We start from the raw sequence: 6,634 nt of genomic DNA, 5'->3' as shown, positions 1-6,634 counted from the left end.
TGTAGGCAATTCTATTGCTATCAATCATATTTATTGAGTGCTTATAATAATAATAATAATGATGGTATTTGTTAAGCGCTTACTATGTGCAAAGCACTGTTCTAAGTGCTGGGGGGATACAAGGTGATCAGGTTGTCCCACGTGGGGCTCACAGTCTTATTCCCCATTTTACAGATGAGGAAACTGAGGCCCAGAGAAGTGAAGTGACTTGCCCAAAGTCACACAGCTGACAATTTGCAGAGCGGGGATTTGAACCCATGACATCTGACTCCAAAGCCCGGGCTCTTTCCACTGAGCCACGCTGCTCCTTTATTCCAGGCAGAGCAGTGAACTAAGCACTTGCGAGAGTACAATGTAACAGAGTTGGTAGACATATTCCCTGCTCACAAGCAGCGTGGCCTCGTAGATGGAGCACAGGCCTGGGAGTTAGAAGGACCTGGGTTCTAATCTCAGTTCCACAATTTGTCTGCTGTGTGACCTTGGGCAAGTCACTTAACTTCTCTGGGCCTCAGCTTCCTTTAAATGAGGATACCCGTTCTCCCTCCAACTTAGCCCGTGAGCCCCATGCAGGACAGGGACTGTGTCTGACCTAATTAACCTGTACCTGCCCCAGGGCTTTGAACAGCATTTGACACATAGTAAGCATTTAACAAATCCCATAAAAATCCCCTCCCCATCTCCCCCCACCCCCGCCTTACCTCCGTCCCCTCCTCACAGCACCTGTATATATGTATATATGTTTGTACGTATTTATTACCCTATTTATTTTATTTATTTATTTATTTATTTTTTATTCATTTTATTTGCACATATTTATTCTATTTATTTTACTTTGTTAATATGTTTTGTTTTGTTGTCTGTCTCCCCCTTCCAGACTGTGAGCCCGCTGTTGGGTAGGGACTGTCTCTATATGTTGCCAACTTGTACTTCCCAAGCGCTTAGTACAGTGCTCTGCACACAGTAAGTGCTCAATAAATACGATTGAATGAATGAATAAAAAATTGAAAAATACCAGGCACTTAACAAATACAACAGTACTAATGATAATAATAATGACAACCGTAATAATAGTATTTAGTCACAGGCTAGGAAGAGGTCCAATGGAACCATGAGGCTCCTGTCCCACTCAACTGAAGTTGAGAGATGCCTCCGACGGCCTTCCCTCTCCAACACCTGCCCGCTCCTCTTCCCTGCCAACGGCGGTTGAGCCCGTGTGAAGCGGGAAAGAGGACCGGGGGAGAGGCAGAAAACCCAGTTCCGATCTACCACAGGGCAATAAAGAGCAAACTAAATCCACATACAGAGACATAAGATTCTTTATGGCGATTGAAGTCGCCGCAGCCTTCAACTGGAACTCCGTGTAGGAGGATTTTCAGAAAAACAAACTACCCACACGCCAGGCCCCGCTGCTCCTGTGAAGGGGCTTATTTAAGGCGAAACAAGGCCTCCGGACAGCCCTCTGAGAGAGCATTGTCCCCCTTGTTACTGCAGCTCTCTGTGAAGCTGTGGGAAACGAATGACCTCAGAGCCACTGCACTGTGTGTCATTGCAAAAGAAAAGAGAACTGTGGACGGGGGTGGGGGGAAGGAGGGGAATAGAAGGGGAACATTGGCAGAAAAGCCAGAGCCCGCCACAATTTAGCCTTCCTATATCTCTGCCCCTCCGCTCCTGGCCCCGGGGGCCTAACTCAGCCAGCCGAAGAGTTGGCAATCCAGTCCCCGGGAGCAAAGCCGGCTATTTGGGCCACTCAAAAGAAGGTTTGATGTCAGCTCCATTTAGGCAGCCTGGTCTCTGATGGGTCACTGTGGCCTCTGCAGACCGCCTGGGCCCCGTTCAGTGTCGGGGTGCCCGAATCTGGGGGAGCCTGTTCCAATGTTGAGGCGGGGGTGACTCACAGATTTCTGAGAGACACAGCAGATGAGTGGAATGGAGTGAGAAGCAGCATAGCCTAATGGATAGACCAGAGGCCTGGCAGTCAAATCGCAGCTCCCCACTTGTCTGCTGGGTGACCTCAGGCAAGTCACTTCTCTTCTCTGGGCCTCAGTTGCCTCATCCGTAAAATGGTGGATTAAGGCTAGGAGCTCCACATGTGACAGGAACTGTGTCCAACTAGCTTGTACTTACCCCTGATCTTAGTACAGTGGCTGGCACATAATAAGCACTTAACAAATACCATAAAAAAAATGGTAGGGATTGGGAAGGAAGAAAGATGAGTTCGGAACCAGTAAATGGGCAGTAGAGACGGACAGGGGAAACTGGAATCAAATTTACAGAGTAAGCAAGACAAGACGAGACTATACAGGAAATGGAACTGGTTGATCTACCGTGAGTCAGAGAGAGATGTGAAGAACTAACAACCAGTTAGTCCATCATCATATTTACTGAGCACTTACTCTGAGCAGAGCGCTGTACTAAACACTTGGGGGAGTACAGTATGACAACATAACAGACACATTCCCTGCCCACAACAAGCGTACAGTCTAGAGGGAGAGACAAACATTAATATACATAAATAAAATTACAGATATGTACGTAAATGCCGTGGGGATGGGAGTGGGGGAATGAATAAAGGGAGCAAGTCAGGGTGATGCAGAAGGGAGTGGGAGAAGAGGAAAGACCTCTTGGAAGAGATGTGCCTTCAACAGGACTTCGAAGGGGGAGAGTAGTTGTCTGTAGGATATGAAGTAGGAGGGCATTGTAGGCAAAACCAAAGCAAAACAAGAACATGAACTAGAGAGGATCCAATGAAGACTTTGGGCAAATTGGCCAGCAAAGGCCTAACAAGGAAAATCTTGGAATGTCCCTCACACACTTTTCTTCAAGCCTCAGTTCTAGGTCCCCTTCTATTCTCGCTTCCTTTTTTTATGGTATTTGTTTAGCATTTTCTACAAGTCAGGCACTGCACTAAAAGCTGGATTAGACACAAGCTAATCAGGTTGGACACAGTCCATGTCTCACAAGGTGCTCTCAGTATTAATCCACATTTTACAGATGAGGGAACTGAGGCACAGAAAAATCTACACCCACTCACTTGGAGAACTCATTTGTCCTTACCATTTCAAGTACCAACTGGATGATTCCCAAATCTACTTCTCCAGCCCATCCTCTCTACTTCTTGCAGTCTCACATTTCCTCCTGCCTCCAGGACATCTCCACTTGGATGTCCCATTGACATCTCAAATTTAACATGTCCAAAACAGAACTCCTCATCTTCCCAACGAAACCCTCTTCTCCCTCTGACTTTTCTATCACTTCAGAGAATTCCACTATCCACCCTGTCTCACAATCCACCTTTTCCTCTCCACCCAAACTGTTACCCTGCTAATACAATACCAAGAATACCAATACCAATACCAATAATACCAAGAAGCAGCTTGGCGCAGTGGAGAGAGTGTGGGCTTGGGAGTCAGGTCATGGGTTCTAATCCCGGCTCCACCACCTATCAGCTGTGTGACTTTGGGCAAGTCACTTCAATTCTCTGAGCCTCAGTTACCTCATCTGTAAAATGGGGATTAAGACTGTGAGCCCCATGTGGGACAAACTTATTACCTTGTATCTCCCCCAGAAACAGTGCTTGGCACATAGTAAGCACTTAACAAATATCAAAATTATTATTATGATTACAATCACTCATCCTATCCTGCTGGATTACAAATCAGCCTCCTTGCTGACCTCCCAGCCTCCTGTGTCTCCCCACTCCAGTCCATACTTCACTCTGCTGCCCAGATCATTTCTCTACAGAAATGTTCAGGATATGTCACCCTGCTCCTCAAAAAACTCCAGTGGTTGCCCATCCACCTCTGCATCAAACAAAAACTGGCTTTAAAGCGGTCCATCACCTTGCCCCCTCCTACCTCACCTAGCTTCTCTCCTAAAACCCAGCCCACACACTTCACTTCTCTGATGCTAACCTTCTCGCTGTACCTTGATCTCATCTATCTTACCACCAACTCCTCACCCACATCATGCTTCTGGCCTGGAACACCCTCCCTCCTCAAATATGACAGTCAATGACTCTACCTGCCCCCACAGCCTCAATGAAGGTACATCTTCTACAAGAGGCCTTCTCAGACTAAGCACACCCCCTCCTCTGCTCCCACTCCCTCTGTGTTGCCCTGACTTGCTTCCTTTGTCCTTCCCATTTCCCAGCCCCACAGCACTTATGTACAGATCTATAATTTATTTATTTGTATTGATGTCCGTCTCACCCCCCTACCCCCGCCCCAGACTGTAAGCTCATTGTGGGCAGGGAATATGTCTGTTTATTGCAGCATTGTACTCTCCCAAGCACTTAGTACAGTGCTCTGCACACAGTAGGCACTCACTAAATACCACTGAATGAATAATGACTGAACAAACCTTTTAACCTTGGCGTTATCCTCAAGTCATCTCTTGCATTCAACCCGCATATTCAATCTGCCATGAAATCCGCAGCTCTACAATCTCCCCTTTGCTCTCCATCCAAACTGCTACCACGCTGATGCAAGCACTTATCATTTCCCCTCTTGACTACTCAACAGCTTCCTCACTGGTCTCCTATCTCTCCCCAATTCCAGTTCATACTTCACTCTGCTGCTGGATCATTTTCTGAAAAACTGTTCAGTCCGCACCTCCCCACTCCTCAAAAGCCTCCAATCATCACCCGTCCACCTCTACATCAAACGGAAACTTCTTACCATCAGGATTAAAGCACTCCATCAGTTCTCCCCTCATGGATCTCCTACTACAACCCAATGGGCACACTCCTCTCCAACCTTCTCTCTGTACCTCGATCCCGTCTATCTAGCTGCCAATCCTTTGCCCTTGTCCTACCTCTGGCCTGGAACACCCTCCCACTTCATATGTGATAGACCACCATACTCTGCCCACCTTCGAAACCCCCTAAAATCACTCCTCCTCCTAGAAGCTTTCCTTGACCAACCCCCGATTTCCTCTAATCACCCTCCCCTCCGCAACATCTATACAGCTGCCTCTGTACCCCTTAGGCACTTTGATAATCACCCCGGCCCCACAGCACTTATGTAATTACCTTATACTATTTCCCCTATCTGTCTCGTTGACAGGGAATGTACTCTTCAAAGAACTGGGTTCAGTACTCTGCACATGGTAAGCAATGTTCAATAAATGGATGACTGATTTTTCATTTATTGGTATTCATTAAGCACTTTATGTGCCAGGCATAGTGGCCCAGAGAAGTGAAGTGGCTTGCCCAAGGTCACACCACAGATAAGTGGTAGAGCTGGGAGTAGAATCCAGATCCTCTGGACTCCTAGGCCTGTTCTCTATCCTCTGGTCCATGCTGCTTCACTGATTGAATGAACAGAACAGAATCAATAGAAAAAAGAAAAAGCAGAATAAAAAAGGAGAGGGAAAAATGACAAGTGATGGAGGTGAGAAACAATCAATCAATTGTATTTATTGAATGCTTACTATGTGCAGAGCACTATACTAAGTGCTTGGAAGAGTACAATACAACAGAATTAGCAGATATGCTCCTTGGCCATAACTAGCTTATAGTCCAGAGAAGGAGACAGACATTAATATGAATAAATAATTCTTTATATACAATTTAAAGATATGTACATAAATGCTGTGGGGCTGGGAGTGGGGAGAGTATCACGTTTCCAAAGTTTACAGATTGGGGTGCATAGATGACGCAGAAGGGAGAGCGAGCTGGGGATTAGAGGGTTTATTCAGGGAAGGCCTCTTGGAGGAGATGTTGAAGGTGCTGAAGGTGGTGAAGGGGAAGGCTTGTTCAATCATTATTCATTCAGTGGTATTTAGTGAGCGCCTACTGTGTGCAGAGCACTGTAGTAAGTGCATACGGAAGACGAGGGAAAGGTGTCAGTGGCGAGGTGGATGAGATTACGCACAGCCACTAAGCTAGAGAATGATGATGATGATGATGATAGCATTTGTTAAGCACTTACTACATGCCAAGCACTGTTCTAAGTACTGGGGGGGAAACAAGGTGATCAGGTTGTCCCACGTGGGGGCTCACAGTCTTAATCCCCATTTTACAGACGAGGTAACTGAGGCTCAGAGAAGTTAAGTGACTTGCCCAAGGTCACACAGCAGACATGTGGCGGAGCCGGGATTCGAACCCATGACCTCTGACTCCAAATCCCGGGCTCTTTCCACTGAGCCATGCTGCTTGGACTGGGCTGGAGTAGATCAGTGAGGTGAGGTAGGATGGGGCGAGCTGATTGAGGGCTTTAAAGCCAGTGGTGAAGAGTTTCTGTTTGAAGCAGAGGTGGATAGGCAGCCATTGGAGTTTCTTGAGGAGTGGGGAGACATAGACTGAACGTTTTCATTAATAAATGATTCATGCATCAGAGTGAAGCATGGATTGGAGTGGGGAGAGACAGGAGGCTGGAAGGTCAGCGAGGAGGCAGATAAGTAAAAATAATAATAATAATAATGGCATTCATTAAGCGCTTACTATGTGCAAAACACTTTTCTAAGTGCTGGGGAGGTTACAAGGTGATCAGGTTGTTCCACATGGGGCTCACAGTCTTAATCCCCATTTTACAGATGAGGTCACTGAGGCCCAGAGAAGTTAAGTGACTTGCCCAAAGTCACATAGCTGACAATTGGTGGAGCCGGGATTTGAACCCATGACCTCTGACTCCAA

The sequence above is a fragment of the Tachyglossus aculeatus genome, chromosome 23, assembly GCF_015852505.1.
Source record: "Tachyglossus aculeatus isolate mTacAcu1 chromosome 23, mTacAcu1.pri, whole genome shotgun sequence".
NCBI lineage: Eukaryota > Metazoa > Chordata > Mammalia > Monotremata > Tachyglossidae > Tachyglossus > Tachyglossus aculeatus.
This window is presented reverse-complemented; position numbering follows the sequence as displayed.